This window comes from Bos javanicus, chromosome 2, assembly GCF_032452875.1.
Source record: "Bos javanicus breed banteng chromosome 2, ARS-OSU_banteng_1.0, whole genome shotgun sequence".
Lineage (NCBI taxonomy): Eukaryota > Metazoa > Chordata > Mammalia > Artiodactyla > Bovidae > Bos > Bos javanicus.
The window spans coordinates 31,725,187-31,750,834 of NC_083869.1; the positions used below are offsets into that span (position 1 = coordinate 31,725,187).

At 39.0% G+C, this 25,648-nt stretch overlaps 1 long non-coding RNA gene across 1 annotated transcript; it reads right to left on the reverse strand.

The window, feature by feature from the left end:
• Positions 1-3,249: 3,249 nt before the first annotated feature.
• Positions 3,250-25,137, reverse strand: LOC133259297 (uncharacterized). Its single transcript, XR_009740356.1, has 3 exons — positions 23,256-25,137; positions 22,199-22,284; positions 3,250-7,270 (listed from the first exon to the last, which is right to left on the reverse strand). It is a non-coding gene; the product is annotated as an uncharacterized LOC133259297 (long non-coding RNA).
• Between the last annotated feature and the right edge of the window lie 511 nt (positions 25,138-25,648).

Consider the following 25,648-nt stretch of genomic DNA (forward strand, 5'->3'; position numbering starts at 1 on the left):
CACAGACCATGATGGTCAGAGAGTGGTAGGATTTCATTCCCAGGGACCACAAGAAATAAGTTAATTAGCTGTTTCAGTTCTTCATACTAGAATCAGGCAGATCTACATTCTATCTCTAAAATGACTAGAATTTTCTATTCTTCACCTTCAACAGAGCCAGATAAAAGACCTGGATCCTGCCCAATTTCACTGATGTTCTATGCTGCAACTCACTTAATGGTAACAGTTTCTGTTTAAACTGGGGTCTTGCTTGCATAGCAGAAGCCTGCTCTGATTCTACAAAACAGAAAAGGACTTCATTGGAAGAAAAAAATGTTGGCTCAGACAGTCTATAAGAGGGCTAGAGAATCAAGCTCAGGAAAGGTGCCTGGGTTAGAGACTGGGAAGCAGAGAAGGTAACTAAGCTTCTCTCTCAGGATCAGCCTGGACGGAATATCCCCATTAGCATTGCTGCCACTGGATCCTGGCTGCTGCTCTAGCATGAAGCCCCGGAACCGCTTTGAGTTAGCTGCTCAGCTGCCTCCAGAACCACCCTCATCTACCGCTGATTTTGTCACTTCCTAAAGCTCCAGCATTCCCATATAAAGCTTCCTGCTGACCAAACCTAGGAGACATGTCAGCATCTTAGCTCTCGGGGTGAAAAGAGGGAATGAATGTTCCTTCTGGTTCCCCAAAGGTATTTCCATAACAAGATTCCTACCAGATAAAAAGGGGTCTTAGATTCTGAGCAGACAAAAATGAAGGACATACCCATTGAACATGCTTAATCTGATTATTTAATAATTAAATGAATGGGTGAAATAACAGGAAGATTTAATTAGTTTATGCAACTACTCTAATAAAAAGAATTCGAAGCTGCTAGCCTTAGTGTTGAACTGTGACTGGGTAAATCATTTAACCTCGTGAGTTCTCTTGTCTTACATATAAAATGAGAGTTTGGCCTCTGATCTCAGATTTTCATTAAGACTAACTTCTTTTAAAAAAATTATTGTCAGTGTAACTTGCAGAGGCTCCATCCACATGGTGGAGCCATATGCCTGGGACTTGGCAGTACCCGCTGCCTCAGTTTTATAATATTAAAGAACTCTTAGTAAACCAAGTTGGCTAATTTCTTTGAAGTTACAATGGATTGTTTTAATATGTGTATATTAATGAAAGATTGTTGAACAAAGCTTGGTTAAACTTAATGGTTATCCATCCAATTTTCCATTGTGTGTGCAGAAATTTGGGAAATTTTTTTCCCCACAGCATCTCATTTTGTTTTCTCAACTCCAACACAGTCTGGAGATAGCCAATAGATTTGAAAATGGCAAATTCAAGAAATATCCTTTCCCAAAGAGTGTGGGTTCTTGGTACAGAGATCTTTTCATGAGAGACTTGGTTCCAAGGTTCTCCATAAGGAAATCTGGGGACTTTCCATCGAATTTGCCTCATGTCTCATCTGAGTCATTCCTTCAGTGGCCTAGATGTCCCCTCTGAGGGATGATCCAACCTGTTCAAGATGACACGGAAACTTTTCCCTCCCCTTTGGGAAAGATCACAAATACGCTTTGAAGGAAAAGATGATGGCCCTCCAGACTGTCTGGCTTCCCCTTTCACAGTAATTCTATTAGGGAGTCTCAACCTTACAGGGAATCCCCCTTGGATCCGTCTTTTGGCAGGCGATGCTGAACCAAGACCAAATCTTCAGAGAAGACTTTACTCACAGTGACTCCCACAGTCCATCCCTCACAACAGAGCAATGTTTTGTAAATTCAGGGAAGTATGCTTGCATTTTGGACAAAAATATACTTGGTCAAAATCCTGCACAGTGTGCTTTAACATAGGATGGGTCCAAATTTCCCAACAGGGTTATGACAATCGGAATAGGCATTCAGAAATGTCTGCTCATCCAAGCAACATGAAGTTCTCATACTTGGAGACTTTGGGTTTTATTTAGCTGACTTGAGTCATGTCTGTGTAGGGGAAATTCCTAGTGAGGTCCTGGATGTGACCGCTGGGTGTGCTCCAGTCTCCTCAAGCCAACACCAGCTCAAAACAGGACTTCATTCAAGGGAAGCTTACAGTCAGACTGGCTCCAACAATCTTTCTGTGAGACTAGCTCCATGATTACAGGGATGTTCACACAGTGGGAATATGCATTCAGAAACTACTTTCTGACCAGCTATATTAAATCCCCATATTATGGCAGACAATGGCTATTATATTTTATTATATAGATGTAATTAAAGATGACTGGTTAGGTGAAGATTTAATATGAACAGACAATGGGTAGATTTCACAAGCGACAGTGCTGTTTGGAACATTTTCATTTTCTCACTAACATTACAAAAAAAAAAAAATGCAGCTGAAGGAGCCAGTAATAATGATCTACTTCATGAGCTGATGGGCTTCCCTGGTGGCTCAGATGGTAAAGAATCTGCCTGCAATGCAGGAGACCAGGGTTCAGTCCTTGGGTTGTGAAGATCCCTTGGAGAAGGGGATGGCAACCCACTCCAGTAGTCTTGCCTAGAGAATCCCCATAGACACAGGAGCCTGGTAGGCTACAGTCCATGGGGTCACAAAGAGTCGAACATGATGAAATAACTAACACTTTCACTTTCATGAGCTGATAGAAAAATCAAGGAGATAGTAAATGTTCACACTTATACTATGTTAAAACTCTTCACATAGGGCCTGGCATAAAATGACCATAACAATGAACTAATATTTATGTTAACTTTACAACATGGACATACTATTACATCTAATTTTAGGGAGAAAAACTAAGGTACAAAAAAGTTAATCACATTGCCTAAGTACATCCTGTTAGTTACAGATGGGTTGAGGTTTGAAGTCAGGTCTTTTTCTACCACAACCCATGGACTTAGCCATACCACTTTGCCTGTGACAGATGAAAACTGAATAGATATTTATTTTTAAATAAATAAATACATTAAACACTGAAATTATGGAGGACAAAACTCCTTGGATTATGAGTTTTTAAAACCCCTCTTCATTCCTACATAATTTTGTTAATTTATCTTATTAGTGTCTCAAATTCAGTTTAGCAAAAATATTATTCCTAAACTTTAATAAATCTGTTGGCTAATATTAACATAAACACCTTGCTTTGTGTTAACTTCTTATACGTGGAATTGTGCTGACCTTTGATGTATATACTGTATCGTTGTCTTAATTCCAAATTTAATATATGTAAACAAAAACAAAAGCTCTTGTATTTTTAAAAAGATTAAGTGAAGTCGTAGAGCACACTGATGACCTATGTAAATACAATGGATTTGCTCAAGAGACTGCTTCAGTGGCCTTTACATACCAAGGTCAAGTTCAATCTAACATGGCAAACTTGTTCCAAAAATACAAGTAATTTTTAGAGGCCACATTTATTTCCCAAAAGACATTCTTATGTGCTATAAAAATGACAGTTATTTTATGTAGACACCTTTATTCACTTACCACTATTCTCTGTTTCTTTTTAGGATTTCTGAGGATTTTCATTTCCTATTGCATATCCAAACCAACCTCATTCTATCCCTTAGAACTTTCCAGAAAAACGTCCAGGAATTAATAAGCAAGCAATAGAATATTTTTAGAGAAGTTTTATAGACTGTTCAACTGTCACATATGCCAAAAAAGGCATTGTTTTTATGTAGTCTGGTAAATAACCTGATGATCTGTGTAGGAAATTAGTTGTTTTATTCACTTATATACTTATGCATTAGACCATTATATAGGCATCCACTGCTTTGGGGAATGAATACTTATAAAATATTTGAGTTCAAAGGCCTTTGTCAAATAAAATGAAATTTAGTTGCAAAATCAGGGGCTGGCAAACTTTTTTGTAAAGGATCAGGTAGTTAAGTATTTCAGTCTTTCCTGGCCATACGGTTTCTGCTGCAGCTTCTCAGCTCTGCCATTGCAATGCGAAAGCAGTCATACATGAACAGTGCGACTGCATTCCCATAAAACTTTGTGGACACTGAGTTTTGAATTTAATTTTTATGTATCACAAAATATTATTCTTTGATTTTGTTCAACCATTTAAAAATAAAATTTTTGTTCAACCATTTAAAAATGTGAAAATCATTCTGAGCTAGTGGGTCCTCCGGCTGTAGTTTACTAACAGTGCAAAAACCAGTGAAGTCAGGTGTAGATGAAAATAACAAAAATCTGCCAATGAACTGATTTTTTAAATGTCAATGATAAAGATGTAGAGATAGTGGCATTTTAATTAGTATATCTGCTTTTGCTTTTAATCTCTGCTGGGAATTTTCTTTTGTTACCTCTTCCAAATTTGCAATGTTTTCCAAATCTTTTTTTCTTTTTTTACTGTCCATCAACCATTTTACCCTTGATCCTGTGTTCTTCAAAATGTGCACTGATTTGCTCTATTGTTATTATTTACAATAATTGATAAAAACTGAGACAATTGATAACAAAGAAAATATCGGCTTCTTTATCCTTGCTCTGATAAATGGTTGTCATTTTATGTTTTTAGGTTTTCATAAATGTAGTAAGTATTCCTCTGTCTTCTTAATAATATAAAATTCTCTTCTCTCACCTTTCTCTTTATGTTAGATTATTTTTAAAATATGGTGATGTACTATGATTTTTGGCTATTCTAATAATGATGTAATCTAAAATGGGGATTAATAGCTATTAATAACATTGGGACTGAACTTTGGTCCTTGTGGAACTGGTAAGAATATGGAAGAGAAGAACCAAGTACAGGCAAGATTAAAAGTTGGGTGAAGACCTGAAATAGAAACACACAGGATAATTGCTTTAATGATAAGGAAGTGAAGATGTGATATTAAAGGGAGTTCAAGGCCTGGCCCTACATCCAATTAAAAAAAAGGATAGTCACATTATGAGAATAAGTGACAAAAGTCCTAAAAGTTCAAAACTGTCTTTTTAGAAATGGACTAGGTCATTGGTCAAAACTAAAGAATACTAATTAGCTGGCATTTTAATACAGATTATGAATAAGATTAATAAACAACACAGTGTCTGAAAAAATTACTTTTATCATAACATTATCAATATTACAAAAAAAAAAAAAAAAAAAACCTCAGAGGAGAAGAGAAAAGATCACTGTGTATGAACTGATGAGCTGAGATACTGGTTTGTCAACTGGTAATATGGGGCCTGAACTAGAGAGGCCAGGGTTCAAATGTATGTGAATGGCAGGCACTGCATGGTGAAAAGCCCAAGCATAGAAACTGGCATATAAAAATAGGGTAACTAGAGACAAGGTAGAAAGATGAATGGGATTAAGAAAGATATTCACAACCTGGAATCTGGGTCATCTACCAAGCATAGTTCAAAACTTTCAGGGAACAACCTGAATTTTGAGTTCCTGCCAGCAGTGGGAGAATAGTCACAGATGAGGCTCTTCTGCTGAGAAATTAAAACTGGCAGGAAAAAAAGAGAATGAACAAGAGCTGTACTATAAACAACATAAGAATGAAGTGACACCATAGTCAGATTACATTATTTATTATAAAATGAAACTAGGTCTTCCAATTATTCATTTAAATTATGTCACTATTCAAATTATGTGTCATCAATTAGAGATTAGCTGATATTTATTTAGTCGTCCTAATGAAAAATGTGGTCATGGAAAATGCATATTTGATTGTTTATTCCCTAAAATCTGGTACTTACGCCTGTTTGGAGGAGTGCATCTGGTCACATAGCTGGCCTCACACCTTACTGACCCATCACTATGTCTATCCTAGCCCCCCTGAACATCTCTTGAGGCCCCTACTTCTTTCCTCCTGGTTGCCTCAGTTTAGTTCAACTCTTTGGCTTATTTCACCTAGATTACTGAAATGTCTTCTTAAAGTCGCTCTTCACTCTTGAGTCAGAATGATCTTTACAAAACAAAAATTAATCATCCCCCTTCCCATCACCTTTAAAAGCCTAGCACCATTAACACCCAGATGAACAACTTTGCTAAAGGACTTTTAACTCTCTTTGCCTCAGTTTCATTATCTATAAAAGTAGGCGTAATAACAGTACCTACAGCATATACCAGTTATGAAGACAAAATGAGATACATTTGGAACAATGTGGAGCCCATAATAAGCACTAGAAGTGCATTACTCGTCACTCTTACTTTTTCGCATGACATCCAAAGTGCTTTGTAGGGCATCCAGCACCCCTCATGATGTTGCCATTACTTTCCTGTCTGGCATTAACCTTTTCACTCTCTGTTATCTTTCCCTCCTTCACACCAGCAAAGCTCTGCTCTCGCTATACTGAACTACTTGCATCTATTTCGAACCTTCCATTCCTTCACTTGGACCTCCATGGTGGCTTAGCAGTAAAGAATGTGCCTGCAGTGCAGGAGACGCAGGAGATGTGGGTTCATTCCCTGTGTTGGGAAGATCCCCTGGAGGAGGGCATGGCCACTGACTCCAGTATCCTTGCCTGGAGAATCCCATGGACAGAGGAGCCTGGAGGACTAAAGTTCATAGGGTTGCAAAGAGTGGGATAGGACTGAAGCGACTGAGCACACACATTCTTTCTCTTGCATGTGTAGCTGTTATATCTGGCAAGTCCCACTTCACATAATTTGCCTAATTAGATTCTATTCTTTTTTAGGACATGGCTTCATGGCCATCTTTTTTTAAAAATTAATTTATTTATTTAAATTGGAGGCTAATTGCTTTACAATATTGTAGTGGTTTTTGCCATACATTGACATGAATCAGCCATGGGTGTACATGTGTTCCCCATCCTGAACCCCCCTCATACCTCCCTCCCCATCCCATCCCTCTGGGTCATCCCAGTGCACCAGCCTTGAGCACCCTGTCTCATGCATCAAACCTGGACTGGCGATCTATTTCATATCTGATAATATACATGTTTTAACGCTATTCTATCAAATCAACCCACCCTCACAGTCTCCCACAGAGTCCAAAAGACTATTCTTTACATCTGTGTCTCTTTTGCTGTCTCGCACATAGGGTCATTGTTACCATCTTTTTAAATTCCATATATATGCGTTAGTATACTGTATTGGTGTTTTTCTTTCTGACTTACTTCACTCTGTATAATAGGCTCCAGTTTCATCCGCCTCTTTGCAAAGACTTTTCTGGTCTTCCATTGCAGGACCAGATGCTCTTTCTGACTGGATGCCCTGTAGGACCTGTGTCTTCACCTGCCTTCATGAAACTGCTTGCTTCTTTGGCTCTCTCCCCCATTAATCCATAATAAGACTCTTGGAGGCAGAATTTTCTGAGGCCAGAGCCTACGACAGTGCCTGAAACATAGTGCACATATAATAAATATTTGCTGTCTTCATGAATGAACAGGATGGCATAATACGATTATTATTTCAAAAGTGAAACAAAACAAAGCTTATTGGTGGCAATTATATAAATGTCCTATTTGTTCCCTCCCCAAATATTTAAGCATGCTGGAAATACATAAGTAAATGTATCATCTGGAATATAAATATGTCTTAAATGAAAGTTTGTAACCATTATATATCAAACATTTTATAAATGTACTATAAAAATATACTTAATGTTACAAGCTGGAAATTATTGAACCACATAGAAAAAAAATCAAACTGGCAAACTGAGTGAGTAATTATGTTTCTATTTATAATTATTTCTTTTTGTTTAATTTCAGGCTTTCCCTTTAACTTTGAAATAAACATGTTCATAGAGCTTAGCTTACTGGACTGTAACCCAGGCCTGACTGCATTGAAGCACACTGGGGGAATACAAATATATTTTTATTCATCATGGCAGATGCTCTTTGAAACTTGAATTGTGAGAACAGAAGTTCAATTAATGTGTTTTTCACTTGTTCTTCTGACAGATAGAGGCCAAATGACACAGTGGAAAGATCCTCAACTAAGTGTCAAGATAAAAACTTGTATTCTAGGGTCCTCTTTGCCACTTAAAATAGCCTTGTGACTATAAGTGCATCATTCAACATCTCTAAGTCTTGGAAATGTAAAAGAAAGACATTTTGTAAGTGGCACAGCATGGGTGTAGAAAGGCTCTGATATGTACGTGCCTGAGGAGTCCTGGTTTTGCCACTAACACTCGGGTGACCACTGAACCATCTGTTTTCTATTTCTCTTTCACTCATTTACATACTGTAAATGCTCAGCATACACTGACACTTTGTTAGGCATTCAGAAATAAAATATGTGGCTCTTATTTAGAGGAGCTCGGAGTTCAGGGTAAAAGATAGAGATCCAAATCTCTGATAATAACATTTCTATTCACACATCCCAAACATTTGTGTGTGTAAGAATCACCTGCAGATTTCCTTAGAATGCAGATTGTGATTCAGTAAGTCTGGGGAAGAACCTAAGATTCTACATTTTTCACAAGTTCCCAGGCTGTGGAGACTGTGGACCAATGGACCAAAGTTTAGGAGCAAGTTCATTGAGATATAAACAGAGTGATGCTAAAAGAGCACAGAAGGAAGGAAACTAACTCAACATGGAAGGCTCCACAGAGGGAGATGGAGTTGAGGGATAAGCAATAGAAGGTGAAGGTAGGTATTATATGCATTTGAGTGGGCTTCCCTGGTGGCTCAGCAGTAAAGAATCCACTTGCAATGCAGGATACCCAGGAGATGCAGGTTCAATCCTGGGTCAGGAAGATCCCCTGGAGGAGGACATAGCAACCCACTCTAGTCCTCTTGCCGGGAAAATCTCATGGACAGAGGACAGTCTCCTGGGCTACAGTCCATAGGTTCACAAAGAGTTGGACAGGACTGAAGTGACTGAGCACACATGCATAGGCATTTGAGTTGAGGGAGTATTTTATATAGGACCCAGGATGTGCAAATGGCCATAGTCCGGGTGTAAAATAAAAGAAAATTGGAGGAGGCAAGTGACAGGGACACCAATTTCCAGGAAGTGCAATAGTCCACAGGAGGGATGATGAGGACCTGCTTTGATGCATTCATCTGATTATTTGTAGCTCCATTTTGCAGAGTGGGTATGGTGGTGGGGGGCCTCATGAAGATGGGGATAGTGAGGATGAAAAGGAAATAGATGTCTCCCTATATATTTATGAGGTAAAAAAACAAGACAAGATCCATGATTGAATGTGATTCAGAGTAAAGGGTGAGGCTGGGACGCTTGCATTTCAGACGACTGGAAAACAGGGTTAGTGTTTAACTCAGGGAATTCAGCAGAGAGACACGCTTGGATCAGGTGGGGGAAGTGAAAAATGAGCATAAAATGAGTTTTGACATCGAAAATGTAATGACTGAAGGATGGCAGTTCATGTCTGTTTAGGTCTAAAGATCTATTGCTGTTCACTTTTGTTAAATCCACTGCCCTTGAACGCTGCATAGAGTTATTTTTCCTATTTGAAAGGAAGTGTTAATTGCTTAGTCGTGTCCAACTCTTGGTGACCCCATGGACTGTAGCTCGCCAGGCTCCCCTGTCCATGAAATTCTCTAGGCAAGAATACTTGAGTGGGTAGCCATTCACTTCTCCAGGGGATCTTCCCAAACCGGGGACTGAAACAGGTCTCCTACACTGCATGCAGATTCTTTGCCGTTTGGGCCAGGGAAGCCCACTCTCTATTTAGCAATCCATAAAACAACTTTAAGAGACAATTAACATTTTACCCTCATCTCATGAGTCCCTTTAGGAATTTTCTTTTCTTAGTTATAAATTCTTCTTGTGTATCCTTAAAATTTGACTATTATGATTTTAAATAGTGTTAATTTTTTTTCTGAATACATCTTTTTATCTTGCCCATGCATGCTTAGTTGCTCAGTCATGTCCGACTCTATGCAATCCCATGGACTGCAGCCCACCAAGCTCCTCTGTCCATGGGATTTCCCAGGCAAGAATACTGGAGTGGGTTGCCATTTCCTTCTCCAGGGGATCTTCCCAATTCAGTGATCGAACCTAGGTCTCCTGCATTGCAGGCAGACTCTACCATCTAAGACATCAGAGAAGCCCTTATCTTGCCCATGGGTGGGTCATATGATACAATTCATTTTCCTGTGTCTCTTCCTCTTAACTATTGCTGCACTGTTTCAGCTGTTTTTGTGAAAAAGTGATTATTGACATATTCTCCTTTGACACTACCTTCTCATGGGCCCATTTCTCATGGGCTCTACCTGATTATATTCCAGGCTTTTAAAATTAGTCATTCATTCTGAAATAACTTGTCCTGAATAAATTCATTTTGGTAGTTCTATATCTTAAAGTTTATACACTAAAGTTGGACTTTATTACTTAATATTTCTCCAATATATCATACATCTTGCCCCTTTACCTTTGCTGATACTGTGTGCACAATCTTGAAAACCCAGTTCTCTCTTTCAAGATCTTTTGAGTTTTCAAGAGAATTAGAGATCTAGACTTTTATTTGAGGTCTAATGATCTTACTGCTGACTCACATATTTAAAACAATGCTATTCATAGTTGTTGCAGTTTGGTCTGGCCTCTAAAAAGACGTGTTGAAGTCTACACTTTAGTGGATGTGGATGTGACCTTATTTAACTTGTTATAATTTTACTTGGCTGTGTAGGTTCTGAGTTGCAGCACTCGGGATCTTTGGCACGACTTTTGGGATCTTTTCAGTGCATCACATAGACTCTCTAGTTGTGGCGCCTGGGCTTTATCTTAGTTCCCCGACCAAGGAAAGAACTCGTGTCCCTTACATTGCAAGGCAAATTCTTTACCACTGGGCCACCAGGGAAGTCCAGGACCTTATTTCAAAATAGGGTCTTTGTAAATGTAATCAAGTAAAGATGAGTTCACTAGTTCAGTTCAGTTCAGTCGCTCAGTTGTGTCTGACTCTTTGCGACCCTATGAATTGTAGCATGCCAGGCCTCCCTGTCCATCACCAACTCCCGGAGTTCACTCAGACTCACGTCCATCAAGTCGGTGATGTCATCCAGCCATCTCATCCTCTGTCGTCCCCTTCTCCTCCTGCCCCCAATCCCTCCCAGCAGTGGCCAAAGTACTGGAGTTTCAGCTTTAGCATCATTCCTTCCAAAGAAATCCCAGGGCTGATCTCCTCCAGAATGGACTGGTTGGATCTCCTTGCAGTCCAAGGGACTCTCAAGAGTCTTCTCCAACACCACAGTTCAAAAGCATCAATTCTTCAGTGCTCAGCCTTATTCACAGTCCAACTCTCACATCCATACGTGACCACAGGAAAAACCATAGCCTTGACTAGACGGACCTTTGTTAGCAAAGTAATGTCTCTGCTTTTCAATATGCTATCTAGGTTGGTTATAACTTTTCTTCCAAGGAGTAAGTGTCTTTTAATTTCATGGCTGCAATCACCGTCTGCAGTGATTTTGGAGCCTAAAAAAAAATAAAGTCTGACACTGTTTCCACTGTTTCCCCATCTATTTCCCATGAAGTGATGGGACCAGATGCCATGATCTTCATTTTCTGAATGTTGAGCTTTAAGCCAACTTTTTCACTTTCCTCTTTCACTTTCATCAAGAGGCTTTTTAGTTCCTCTTCACTTTCTGCCATAAGGGTGGTGTCACCTGCATATCTGAGGTTATTGAGATTTCTCCCGACAATCTTGATTCCAGCTTGTGCTTCTTCCAGCCCAGCATTTCTCATGATGTACTCTGCATATAAGTTAAATAAGCAGGGTGACAATATACAGCCTTAACGTACTCCTTTTCCTATTTGGAACTCGTCTGTTGTTCCATGTCCAGTTCTAACTGTTGCTTCCTGACCTGCATACAAATTTCTCAAGAGGTCACTAGGGTGGAATCTAATTTGACATGACTGGTGTCCTTATAAGAAAAGAAGGGAGAAGAAACGCACAAGGAAAAGGTCATGCGAGGAAGGCAGATGTTGTAATGATACCTCTACAAAAAGGATTGCTGGCTGTTACCAGAAGCCAGGAAGGGAGGCATGGGACAGATTTTCCCTCACAGCCCTCAGAAGGAACTGACAGTGTTGACTTCTAGACTCCAGAACTATGAGACAGTAAAATTCTCTTGTTTTAAGCCACGTAATTTGTGTTGCTCTATTACTACAGCCCTAGGAAACCAATACAATGGTAAAGAAAAAGTTCACCTGTCAGTTTCATATATGGTTTGCCAGTCTGTAATATTAAGTAATTTTGTTTTATTTTTTAGATAAAAACCCTAGGAATTTGTAAAAATAGATATTTTGGGCTATGCTTTTCTGGAATACGGCAAGTTACTTCATACCATTACCTACATCTCCATTTTCATCTAATATTTCAGCTAAATTGTTGTTTTTAAGTAGTTCAGTCATGTCTGATTCTTTGCGACCGCATGGACTGCAGCACGCCAGGTTTCCCTGTCCTTCACTATCTCCCAGAGTTTGCTCAAACTCATGTCCACTGAGTCGATGATGCCATCCAACCATCTCATCCTCTGCTGCCCTCTTCTCTTCTTGCTCTCAATCTTTCCCAGCATCAGAGTCTTTTCCAATGAGTCAGTTCTTCGCATTAGGTGGCCACAGCTTTAGCATCAGTCCTTCCAGTAAATATTCAGGGTTGATTTCCTTTAGGATTGCCTGGTTTAATCAAGGGACTTGCTGACCTATGTACTCTCAAGAGTTTTCTCCAGCACCGCAGTTCAAAAGCATCAATTCTCAGTGCTCAGCCTTCTTCACGGTCCAACTCTGACATCCGTGCATGACTACTGGAAAAACATAGCTTTGGCTGTATGGACCTGTGTCAGCAAACAGATGACTAGAAAGTTAAGGTTTTGAATTTATTCCCTCAATAAATATTAATATTAAATACCAGGTACCAGAAACTGAACTGGATACAATGGATGCAACTATGAATAACCATTTTCTTAAGAAATTTATCATCATCACAGTAGTTATCCTACAATAATGGCAATGAGGGAAAAGTAGTACAGATGGCTACGGGAAGACAGAGGAGGCACTTAATATGATCAAGAGATCAGGAAAATCATTCTACTGTGATGTGCGTAATTTAATTCTACAAAAGTGACATATCAGCTGAACTGTCTTACAACTAAATATATAACAGAACTGAGATCCCAATCCAAGACCTTTGATCCAAATCTCTTTCTACAGTACCATACCACTTTGCTTTTTGCATTTGCAAAATTGAGGATACTACTACTCCTTAAAGCTCTTGTAAAGATTCAGTAAAACTTACGAAGCACGTTGGCCGGAGGCATGGCCTTGACAGACCTTACCAGCGCCCACCAGATCTGGTTCTTTTAGCTGTCCTGCATCTTACCCTATCCTGACTAATACAATGATCCATAATACATGCTCCACAAATTTTCTTCCTTCCTTTGACAATAATTTAGTGGACGAGATGATAGAAATAAGGTTTAAGTTAAAAAAAAAATTAAAATTAGGTCATGTATTGCCTGCTTGGATATAATATATTCTTATTCCAGATTCTGAGACAAACCAAAAGCAGCTTAAGATAGTTGAGAAAGTCACCATGTCCTAAGACCAGCTGAAATGAAAAATCTATTTGCTGTCAGGAAAAAAGTCACCTCTCATTAAGGATTATTTCTTTCATTCTTCCAAACCAAATTATTTAGGGTTAAAAATAACAAAAAGAAGCTTATGAAAAAACATATAAATGCTAAAAATCCCAGCTTGAGGTTTCAGCAACTATTCTTAACATACCTTCAGAGAGTTTTGACTGTCATTACTACAAATTGAAGACTTCCAGGAAGGAATTATTCAACAAAAAGAAGTCTTTTATTTTCTCCACAAATTTGGGACATGGAGAGAAAAATGAGAGCAAATATAATTCTAAGTTTTCCGCTCAAACAAATCTAAACGCTTCTGCCTAACATTCAACGTCTTGATGATATGTTCTCATTTGCTAACTAACCGCATTTCCCACTTTTTTTTTTTCTAACATAGACACCATTTTAATCAAGTCTCCTCAAAGTCCACAAATAAGCCATTTCTTTATGCCTTTATCCATTTGCCTGAAATGCCTTCCCGCTTACTTGGAGAATGGACTCTTGGTCTGCATCCTGTAACTGTATTTTTTATTCAAAAATTCACTGCTTTTTTTAAAAAAAATAATTGATTTGCTTTTAATGTTTAAAAAACTGAGATATAATTGAAATATAACATTAGTCTCAGGAATGCAATATATGTTTATTTCAAAATGATCACAACAATAAGTTTAGTTAATATTCATTGATACTTTTTTATTCCTAGTAATTTTGTTTCTGGCTTCCCAAGTGGCTCAGTGTAAAAAAATCTGCCTGCCAATGAAGGAGACGTGAGTTTGATTCCTGGGTTGGGAAGATCCCCTGGAGTAGGAAATGGCAATCCATTCCAGTATTCTTGCCTGGAGAATCTCATGGATACAGGAGCCTGGTAGGGCTACAGTCCACGGGATTGCAAAAGAGTTGGACACGATTTAGTGACTAAACAACTTTGTCTCTAATTTGGTCTATAAGTTCTCAAGAACAGGAATGCTTTTTACAACTCACCTCCATCTCCTCAAAGCTCTGGCACAGTCCTGAGCACACCATCAGCAGTAAGCAAATACTTTTGGGTTGATTGCTTTGTGAGTGCCTGTGGGGATGGCTGCATAATAGAGTATGAGGAAGAAGAACAGAACATTGAAGGTGTTCCAGCAGAAGAACTTGTGATTGAAGTCAAAACCAGTGTCTGGGGGTGTGAGGGGGCCTTAAACATCACCCTCTGCAGTTTTTAGAGCTGTGTATTGACAATTAGTGAGCATTGGACAGTAGGCAGTAGTATGACTGCCTCACAGAAAATGAAAGCGGGCGATAAAGCATTTCAAAAACTTTCCTGCTTGGGAATAGATCTGGTGGCTAGAGAAATGAGGCCCTGAAAACACTGTTGACATTTTAAATATTAGACATTGCATTCTCTGCTATCATCTTCACTTCTGTGAGGCAGATACATGATCGATAGGTATATTGCAAGTGCCATGTCATTTTACCCAGACTGTTATCTATGTTATAGATGCAGCACAAAGATGTTTTATGTAACAACAGAGTGCCAGGTAGTTAATGATGTGATACATACTCATGTGAAGTGTATTAACACCAGTTCAGTTGCTCAGTCGTGTCCGACTTTGCGACCCCATGAATCGCAGCACACCAGGCCTCCCTGTCCATCACCAACTCCCAGAGTTCACCCAAACTCTTGTCCCTCGAGTTGGTGATGCCATCTAGTCATCTCATCTTCTGTCGTCCCCTTCTCCTCCTGCCCCCAATCCCTCCCAACATCAGAGTCTTTTCCAATGAATCAACTCTTCGCATGAGGTGGCCAAAGTACTGGAGTTTCAGCTTTAGCATCAGTCCTTCCAAAGAACACCCAGGACTGATGTCCTTTAGAATGGACTGGTTGGATCTCCTTGCAGTCCAAGGGACTCTCAAGAGTCTTCTCCAAAACCACAGTTCAAAAGCATCTATTCTTCAGTGCTCAGCTTTCTTCACAGTCCAACTTTCACATCCATACATGACCACTGGAAAAACCATAGCCTTGACTAGACGGACCTTTGTTGGCAAAATAATGTCTCTGCTTTTGAATATGCTATCTAGGTTGGTCATAAGTTTCCTTTCAAGGAGTAAGCGTCTTTTAATTTCATGGCTTCAGTCACCAGTAAATACTAACAGACATTTAAGGTGTTTGGGTAGGTTTTTCTCAGCTGTCCAGCTGTACTGCACCACCCTGTATCCTTTTACTAAAAGGATACTAAAGCACTTTTCAGATACAGTACATTAAACTAGGTGTTGAACTACATTTGACATTCCTAAAAGGAAAGATCACAGGGTAGACAGAGCCGTGGACTTCGGTAGAAGCAGAGGAAGGAAAGACTGAGGTCGCGGTTGCCTTGAGCTCAGTTTTTTCATCTATCACTTGAATACCAGGCACTGCTACAGACTTTGAGGAGCTACACATAAACAAGCCAGACATCCTCTGTAACCATGATGCTTATGTTCCATTTGGTGAGCTAGACAATCGATCAATGAATTAATGATCAAGATTCAGACAGCGATCAGTGCTATAAGGAAAAGAAATCAGGGTGTTCTAACAGAGTAGTGAGGGACAGGGTGGCCAGGAAAGACTGTCTGGGGAGATGACACGTAAGCAGAGGCCAAAATGACACATGGGAGCAGTGCTGTCCCAACACAGGGAGAGTGACCCAGCAAAGGCCTTTAAGCTGCAGGGAGCTCAACACATTTGTGAGGAATGGTGGGCAGGCCATTGTGATGGGGACCTGATGAAAGACACTGGAATTAAGAGGGCGGGTCAGAGGCGCGGGCCCAGGGGAGGAGCTGGGCTCCAGTTTCACTGAAGACTGGGCCCTCACTGCGCTGATGCCGGGAGCATCCGCACGTTGTCTGCCTGCTCCTCGGCTGTAGTTTCAGATCCATGTTCGCTCCTCTCTCCTGTGCTCACTGCTGTTATGGGACCCCCTTATCTTTCAAACAGAAGGGACCCCCTTATCTTTCAAAAAAGACAGAAGGACTTCGTGTCTTTGCCGGATTATTTAGAGAAAACATATACCTTGTGTTTTGCATTAGTCCTTCCTTACAAAGAATACTTGGTCCTCATGTGTGGTTATTTTGTAACAAATGGTGTACTAGTTATGGCGCTGAAATCTGAATGTGAGAAGCTGTATTTTTCATCTCTTATGGTGCTGGTGCCAGGGTCAACTTGTCCATGTGCTATGGCCCACAATATTTAAAATATGCAGATATTTTGATTTATTTTAAAAATCAGAAGAAAAAAATGAACTTTTAGGTTAGAGAATACAAGTATTATTGATATATTTATTTTCAGCCAATGCAATTATAAAATATAACTTAATATAGTTTTATGAAGGAAAAGGCCCATGAAGGCTGTGTCTAGGGTCCTTCAAAGTCATAATAAAAGCAGCATGTGTTTACATGATAACAGACACTAAGGGGCTGTGTACTCTTCAGTACAATTATTATTCTCACAGAAACACGTTATCGTGTTCACTCTAGTTTAATGATTGAATAGACTCTAGACTATTTGAATGTGTGTGTGTGTGCATGCATGGGTGCTAAGTCACTTCAGTCAGGTCCAACTCTTTGTGACTCCATGGACCATAGCCCACCAGGCTCCTCTGTCCATGGGATTCTCCAGGCAAGAATACTGGAGTGGGTTTCCATGCTCTCCTCTAGGCAAATTCCTGACCCAGGGATCGAACCCACATCTCTTGCATCTCCTGCACTGGCAGGCAGGCTCTTCATCACTAGCGCTACCTGGGAAGCCTGTGTGTATCCTGGAAGCTATAAATAAATAAATATTTATAATATATATATCTACCACTGTTCTATGATAGTGTATGAAATATATACATAGTTACAAGTATATAAATGGAAGACTTTAAAGTCTAGATTAAAGATGAAATAATGTTTAAATAATTCTTAAGTTATTAATGATAAAATCTTTGCTGTTAAAGTTATTGATAATTATTTTTAGAGAAAACAATATAACCTCACATGCTGAATTTCTATGAAAGTTTTAACATTTAGTGATCTGAAAGTCAAGTTAAAAGTTCAACTTTTTAAACTTGGTTTTAATGGCTAACATATCTGAAGAAGATACTTTACAAAAAAATGTTACATTCCAATGAAATGAGTATATCAAGGGAAATACTTAGGAAATCATACTACTACTCATTTTTCAAATCCATCTACCAATTACCAGATATTTTTTGAAATTCAGCAACTTGGCATTTTCTCGATTTTGACACCTAATCAGAAGTTGTTGCATTGTTATACTTTTAGCAATGAGTTCAAGATCCACTTAAATTTCCAGTTAGAAGACTTTAAAACAGATTAAATCACGTTAGTTTATGTTTTAAAAAAAGGAACGGACATTTATAGATGTCATATTTACATCTGTTATTTAAATGCAGAAAAATCATATATTTTCAAAAATGCCTTCTCTAATTAATTAGTTGCAAAAACAATTTGTGAATCACTCATTGTTAAGCAACCATTGTTGCTTAATCACTCATTGTTACCTCAATGGGCTGGATGAAAACATGTCTTTTTTCAAAAAATATCTACCAGGTGACATTGTGCTGAGACCCACCTACCAGTGCAGAAAAGTCCAGCAAATGTGAAGCCCTTATTTAATACATAAAATAAAAATGTATAACTCAATTTTTATTTCAACAATCACTTTAAGTACTTCAGTGAAATAACTAGTGAATGACTTTGTAAGACAAAAGTTTTTAGATATTGTCTTTCTCATTACAAACTATTTAATGGTTATAATACTGACAATAATAAATTTAAAAATTCACTTAATGGGACAAGGAAATTGCAACACATGGCAAAAGGCTGAAAGGAAACCCAAGAGTGATGGAGCAGCGCCGGGTGCCACAGTGTGCCCTTGGTGCGCCTCGCACTCATCGTACGATGCACGACCTCCCGACATACACGGCGAGTGAGGTGTCAGTGCAAATATCTACATTAACGATCGGTACAACTGAATTTCTCTTCTATTTTTTAGGCAAGAAATGAATATAAATAGGAGACTTAATGTTTTTGCCTTGCACTAAAGTGGATTATTTACCTTTAGAGAACATTCTGTTAAATTCCCATTGGGTGTTTCTCATCTTTAAAATTTTTTTAAATTCTAGCTATCTTCTCCTAATATATTTACTATGACATCAATTCCTTTTTAAAATTTTAGCCAATCAAAGTGTTCTTTTAAAAATAACCATAACAAATAAATATGGAGATTACTGACACTTTCTAAACTGTCTATGCCATTTGTTAAGATACTTTTTGGGGTTTCTAATATCAGTTGAAATTAATCATAGAGATCAGTTGAAGAAAAAACTCCTTTCTGCAATTAAAAAGCAATTTTCCAAAGACTGCATTCATTATTCAAAAAGAACAAATCTACATTAGCAAAAAATATTCAGGCTATGAAATATGCATATTTTTATTAAGAGTGAACACAGAGAATATAGTCAATATTTTATAAAAACTACATATAACCTATAAAAATACAGAGTCATATGTTGTACCTATGAAACTAGTATAATACTGTAAATCAAGTATACTTCAAAAGCAAAAAAAAGACTAAGCAAACAAGTTTTGATGTTGAGCAATAGTTATTTTTTCACCTTTTTTTTGTGTTCTATAAAAGTATCACATAATCATATAATCGAAATATACTGTGTGTTTATCAACCCCCACCAAAAATCCAAATATAGAATAGCATTTCTGTGACTTTAGCATTATTAAAGGTCAGAGAAACAAATGTTACTTATGTCAAATTTGAAATTTTAAAAAGTAAAATGACAGTATCTAACTTACCAAAGATTGGAAACCAGAGGGCAAAGAGGGATTAGTATTTCAGAGACAAAATATAGAAAAAGAAAAGAGTACAATAATAGCTAAGATAAAGTCATTCAATTAATAGACTATTTTCAATTCAAAGTCAATTTATAACATCAGTCGCTAGTAATTCAATTCATATTTGAATCAAGTCTAAAATGCAGCTTCAAGTCATATTCCTGAATGTTTTAAGAATTTACCAAGAATCCTTTATGCATTACTGCCTATTACTTTTGTTCAAAATAGGGTGGGGAATGCTTGGGAAAATAAGCCAGTTTCGAAGTAGCATTGTAAAAAAAAATGTTTTAAAAGTAAATGGCTACCAAAAAAAAATTCTATTCAGCTCATCAAATTTGCCTTGGCCTAATCCATATTTACCAACTTACTTCCTCCTAGCTATTTCCATCATTTTCTATCATTAAACTAAGACAGTAGTTCTCAGTCTTGAAACTAGCAGAAATAACCCCCTGAGGGAAGTAATAACTACCTACCTCTTTGACCGCGCCTTCTGTGTCTACTTTGAGGCTTCTTCTTCCTCCTTCTGTCCTCTAAATGTTCCTGCCTGAGATTTGTTCAAGTTTTTACTTTCTGCTCTTCAGACTCTTGCCTCTGATAATCTCATTTACCCTATGATTTCAATGTTGCCTTCCTACAGAAGAATCCCAAATAGATCAGTCTAGCAGAAATTTCTCAGGCTATAGTCTCACATTCCAACCTCCTGCTGGTCTTCTTTGCTACACTCTGTGATCAGTTGCATCCAACTCTTTGTGACTCCATGGACTGTAGCCCACCAGGATCCTCTGTCCATGGGATTTTCCAGACAAGAATACTGGAATGGGTTGCCATTTCCTTCTCCAGGGGATTTTCCTGGGCCAGGCATCGAACCCCTGTCTCCTCAACTGGCAGGCAGGTTCTTTACACTGAGCCACCTGGGAAGCACTCAGTTCAGTTCAGTTAAGTTGTTCAGTCATGTCCAACTCTTTGCGATGCCATGAATTGCAGCACGCCAGGCCTCTCTGTCCATCACCATCTCCCGGAGTTCACTCAAACTGACATCCATCAAGTCAGTGATGCCATCCAGCCATCTCATCCTCTGTCGTCCCCTTCTCCTCCTGACCCCAATCCCTCCCAGCATCAGAGTCTTTTCCAATGAGTCAACTCTTCGCATGAGGTGGCCAAAGTATTGGAGTTGCAGCTTTTGCATCATTCCTTCCAAAGAATACCCAGGACTGATCTCCTTTAGAATGGACTGTTGGATCTCCTTGCAGTCCAAGGGACTCTCAAGAGTCCTCTCCAACACCACAGTTCAAAAGAAGCACTAGTCTTCTACATTTGGCTAAAATAATTCCTCTTTTCTGTTAGTACTTCTTCTCCTATCTATGTTGCCTTGAGGCTCAGAGCTCTTTGGATTATATGCTTCCTCGCTTACTGTTCCACCTCTCCTATTATTATTTGCACTACTTTCAGTAACATCTTAACTAGTCTCCTTGCTTCCAACTGAGGAACATGTCAAGTTGAATCATCATTCTAAAGCATGGCTTTAATCATGTTTCATATCATCTTTAAAAATCTTCATTTGCTTCCAATTTATTTAGTTGGCCGCTCAGTCTTGTCCAATTCTTTGCGACCCCATGGGCTATAGAGACCACCAGGCTTCTCTATGCATGGGATTCTCCAGGCAAGAATATAGGAGTAGGCTGCCATTCCTTCTCCAGGGATCTTCCCAACCAAGGATCAAACCTGGGTCCCCTGCATTGGCAAGTGGCTCCTGCATTTCAGACAGATTCTCTACTACCTGAGGCACCAAGGAAGCCCAATAAAAATTTACTGCTATCTTTTTTAGTCTTTTTGCTGTACTCAATTGTGTCCAACTCTTTGTGACCCCATGGACTGTAGCCTGTCAGGCTCCTCTGTCCATGGGATTTCCCAGGCAAAAAAATTACAGTGTTGTGTTAGTTGCTTAGTTGTGTCCGACTCTTTGTGAACCCATGAACTATAGCCCATCAGGCTCCTCTGTCCATGGGATTCTCCAAGCAGGAATACTGGAGTGGGTTGCTATTCCCTTCTCCAGGGGATCTCCCTGACCAGGAATCAAACCCAGGTCTCCTGCATTGTAGGCAGATTCTTTACCAACAGAGCTATCAGGGAAGTCTAAGAATATTTATAAAAAATGTTCAAATTCCTCAGTCTGCTATTCAAGAATTTAATTATCCATCATACTTTTCTTGACTCACTGTCTATCATCCTATAATTTATTTCTTATACACTGAATCTGAATTTTATTACCTAATATTTCCTAAATGTAACATGCAGTTTCTTTTTTTTTAATTTTATTTTTAAACTTTACAATATTGTATTGGTTCTGCCATATATTGAAATGAATCCGCCACAGGCATACACGTGTTCCCCATCCTGAACCCTCCTTCCTCTTCCCTCCCCATGCCATCCCTCTGGGTCGTCCCAGTGCACCAGCCCCAAGCATCCAGTATTGTGCATCGAACCTGGACTGGTGACTCATTTCATATATGATATTATACATGTTTCAATGCCATTCTCCCAAATCATCCCACCCTCTCCCTCTCCCACAGAGTCCAAAAGACTGTTCTATACATCTGACTTCACCTTGGCTGATACCATGTTGCTGATATCATGAAAGCCTAGTTCAAATTAAACCTTTTCCAAGATGCCTTACCTGATAACTCTAGCTAGCTGAGATCTCCCATTGATTTATTCCTAAAGCCACTGTGATGCAATGGGAAGGGTACGTGCTTTGGAATTCTTTACATCTAGGTTCCAAAGTCATTCTGTTAGTTTTGTGACAATAGGAAAGTCATGGTTTTTAAATATATAAAATGAGAATAATACAGCTTACCAAGAAGTTCAAAATAAATCTTGTGTGGTATAATTGATGCCACCAGGAGAGAGTCCAATTCAGTAGCTAGAAGCTTCTCAATAAACCTGAGAAGGTAAAATTTTTATTTATTAACATATATCAAACACCAATGGAGGACTAGGCACTTTAAATTACAGGGTGATTAGCTAGATAAACACAGTCCCTGCTTTCACGGAGCCAACAATCTGAATTCACCTCAGCCCAGAGTATGTCCTTTACTTTAAAGACTCAGAAATGACCTGGGGAATTGATTAGGTTAATGCATATTATACTTGCTAACAGCACCCTTAACACAGATGTATAAAACCAGAATAAACAATTTATTTATGCTGAAAGTCTTAACTGTCAAACAAACTGACCCCTCATCATGATCTAACCAGGTAGCTGTATGGAATCAGAATGAGAAGGGGAAGATTCAGATATTTGACAAACTTGGGTTCTCACAGCCAGGTGGGCCAATCTCTAAAATGGGAAGAGAGACTTCCTTTCTTAATACAGGTGTGTATTGGGAGATGGTGGTCTAGTGGTTAGGACTCTGCACATCCACTGCATGGGGGCAAAGCTTGGGTCCCTGATCAGGGAACTAAGATCCCGTCCCACAGCAGCCAAAAAAGAGAAACAACAACAACAAAAACCCCACAAGAGATGATACCTCAAATCCAAGAGAAGCTACAGAATGATACACCTCTCCTACCTTCCTCAATTTCTAAAGAATTTGCAGAAGAGGTTCACGAATATTCTTACGGATCTTAAAGTTAGGGATGGAAAAGCCTGCCACAGATCTCTGCAATTAAGGATTATCTTATGATGGGGCTGGAGGCTATGTTGAGAGAAGTGGATAGAACTCTCAACCAAATTCTGAGCAGAACTTATGAATCCTCACAAGGCAAAGATAAATCACTCAATTAAAAAATAATGAACTCAACTGAGTATATGATATTAGGCAAAACAGCAGCTCAGAGTCAAAGATGAGATTTAAGCCAAAAGAAAATCATTATGGTAGTCTTATAAAATTATGTGTCTGGTAATATATTACCTGGGCTTCACTGGTGGCTCAGCAGCCAAGAATCTACCTGCCAATGCAGGAGATGGGTGTTTGATCCCTGGGTCAAGAAGATCCCCTGGAGAAGGAAATGGCAACTCACTCCAGTATTCTTGCCTGGAAAATCTCATGGACAGAGGAGCCTCGCAGGCTGCAAACCATGGGGCTGCAAAAAGTTGGACACCACTTAGCAACTAAACCACCTCAATATATTATCTAAAGTTCTCGAAGGCTGATACCAGGCCTGGTTTGGCTTTCTATTAGAATACCATACCCAATAAATAATATGCTTTGCATCAATATTTAAGAAAGGAATAAATGACCCATCTTTATCTACACATCGGGTAAACTGCTTATGAGAGACATCTTTGGTGACTGGAAGAGGACACTGAAGTAGGCTTTAGGTGGCATGAGACTTAAGTAGTCTGAGGCTGGCACCAGCAGGGAAGTTTAAATCTTATCCCTAACCTCCCCCTATTCCTTTGATATTCAAGTGTCCATTAAAAGAGAGATTCCCCAAGACATATTGGCTGGGTGGACAGTAAACTGCCAGGCGCCTCTGTCCATGGGATTTTCCAGGCAAGAATACTGGAGTGGGTAGCCAATACCAGGGGATCTTCCTGACCCAAGAATCAAACCAGGGTCTCCCTCATTGCAGGCAGATTCTTTATTGTCTGAGTCACCAGGGAAGCCCAATAAAATGGAAAATTAGTCAAAACAGCTTTAACAAAGAACACTTCTCTGAGCTTTGTCCATATGCACTCTACAGGCCTTTTGGCCCCTCACAACACTGTGGAGTGCATAGTAACCATGATAAACTGTTAATTATTATTATTATTTATCTACTCATCACTAGGTTCATTCCAAAAACTGTATGAGGTGGCCAGAACACACACAGAAAGATAACAATAAAAAGAACAGCAAAAACCAAAATATACAGAAGGAAGTCAAAGTCAATGCTGAACATAAGGAAAAGGAATTAAGCTCCAACCATGGGTAGTATTCATATAGAGAACGCAGACTTTTGGAATCTGTATACTTGCTATAAATGGATAAGAGTGACACTGACCTTTCTTACAATGCATTTGAACTTTACAGGTAGAGCCTGATTTTCTTGGGAAATTTTAAGTTTCTTAAAAAGCATCTTTAGGGAAAGAAGCCTTTCTTTAGGGTATACTGTCAGATTTCCTTAGGCCTAAGCCCACAGTACTTTGCTGGTTTAAAAACTGCTACCTGAGATTTCAATTTCTCTAGAATGCTCCTTAAGTGAATTTTCATTTTTAATTTATCTTTATACTATCTCAATCTTTTTTGCCCTTTTTTCCTTCTTTCCCTCTCTCCCTTCTACCTTCCTTCCTTCCTTTAACAATCTAATCTTGATGCTCACTTAAGACAGTTATTCAAAGGATAGTCTTTGGCTTTTCTGGTATTGTTATTTAAACAGGACATACCCAATGTGCTTATAAGTGGCTCAGATGGTAAAGAATCTACCTGCAATGCAGAAGAGCTGGGTACAATCCCTGGGTTGGAAAGCTCCCCTGGAGAAGGGCATGGCAACCCACTCCAGTATTCTTGCCTGGAGAATTTCATGGACAGAGGAGCCTGGTGGGCTACAGTCCATGGGGTCACAAAGAGTTGGACGTGACTGAGCGACTAACACACACACACTAATTTGTTTATATTTTTAAAAAAATTAACAAGAAGGAAACCATACCAAACCACTGAAAGTAATAAAACTTGAAATAGAAAATGTTTTATACAACTTCCATAGAAAAAGTTGGTGGTAGAATCTCTGTGAACCATCTGGAGTTCAGGAGTTTGAGAGCATGCATATTTTCGAGCTAATGAAGGCAGGCACACACAACTGCACTGGTAGGTACTCACTAAACGTCATGCTTCTAGGACTGGAGAATAAAGTGTGCTTCCTGGAATATTGTAGTGGTTTTCTTTTTCACTTAAAAAATGATACCATATAGAATGTAGTTCATAAAAGTATCAGACAGGTAGTTCTGCAGCCCCATTTTTCTTCCTGCAAAGCAACAGCAACAGAGGCAGGGATATTACAAATGTGCTGAAACATTTTTAGTAATGGGACTTACTTGGGGCATTATAGGAGAATTTTCCACAGTTTATTGTGATCCACACAGTCAAAGGCTTTGGCATAGTCAATAAAGCATAAATAGATGTTTTTCCGGAACTCTCTTGCTTTTTCGATGATCCAGCGGATGTTGGCAATTTGATCTCTGGTTCCTCTGCCTTTTCTAAAACCAGCTTGAACATCTGGAAGTTCACGGTTCACATATTATTCAAGCCTGGCTTGGAGAATTTTGAGCATTACTTTACTAGCATGTGAGATGAGTGCAATTGTGCGGTAGTTTGAGCATTCT